Source organism: Papio anubis, chromosome 19, assembly GCF_008728515.1.
Source record: "Papio anubis isolate 15944 chromosome 19, Panubis1.0, whole genome shotgun sequence".
Lineage (NCBI taxonomy): Eukaryota > Metazoa > Chordata > Mammalia > Primates > Cercopithecidae > Papio > Papio anubis.
The window spans coordinates 51,328,705-51,329,660 of record NC_044994.1 but is presented as its reverse complement, the minus strand read 5'-3'; the positions used below and the strand labels follow the sequence as shown (position 1 = coordinate 51,329,660).

The 956-nt window shown below is 37.3% G+C and overlaps 1 non-coding gene across 1 annotated transcript; it reads left to right on the top strand.

The window, feature by feature from the left end:
* Nucleotides 1-460: 460 nt before the first annotated feature.
* On the top strand, nt 461-593 carry LOC116271526. Its single transcript, XR_004180153.1, has one exon. It is a non-coding gene; the product is annotated as a U8 small nucleolar RNA (small nucleolar RNA).
* The last annotated feature ends 363 nt before the right edge of the window (nt 594-956 follow it).

Here is a 956-nt window from a genome sequence, read left to right as displayed (position 1 = left end):
GAAGAATAATTGTGTTTTGCATTTTCCATTCTTAGCTTTCGTGTTTTCTTGAGGAGTCAGACATTCTCCATGTTCTCTAAAACTTCTCCTGTTTCAGCCAGAGCTCTGTGAGCTGCTTCTCTTAAAGAGCTGCTCGTGGATGATCTGCCACAAAGAGTTTTAACATGTGGTGTTGGTCTCTTTTTTCTGAACCACATCAAAGAGCACAGATTATTTCCTTTCTGAGAACAAAACTCTTTAACGACAAGAAAGAACAAGAAACCGAGCCGCCAACCAGCCCTATCAGGAAAGACACTGTAACCCTAACAATGACAAATGATCCACTTCTGCAATCTCTTGTCACTTTTTGAAATTTAAACCAAACAGTAATCATGTCCTCGAATATGTGTCTCTAAAACAAAATCGCACTTTTTCACTCTAAAAACTTTTTATAAACCCGGATTAATAATTTAATCCTATTAAATTAGTGGGATAATCCTTACCTGTTCCTCGTTTTGGAGGACAGGTAGAACATAATAACTGGAGTTTGCATGATCCGTGATTAATGTCTCTGTGTAACCGGGACTTGCAAACTCTGATTGTTCGTATCTGATTCGTCATGAAAAAAAATTAAACCTCATACGACAATTTAACAATGTCTACCAAATGTTTAGCATGAAAGATTTAGCAAAATTACAAGTAGTTAACAAAATAAATAGCAAACTTAGAAATATTTAGCAAAATTACAAGTGATATTATTTCACTCAGCAATGGTATTCGTAGGACTTTATCCAACAGCTATATATACATATGTGCAAAACAACAGATTTAAAAGGTGATTTGTTTCAGTATTTCTTGTGAGAGCAAAATATTGAAAACTATCAGGCCAGGTGTGGTGGCTCACGCCTGTAATCCCAGCACTTTGGGAGGCCGAGGTGGGAGGATCACGAGGTCAGGAGTTCAAGATCAGCCTTGCC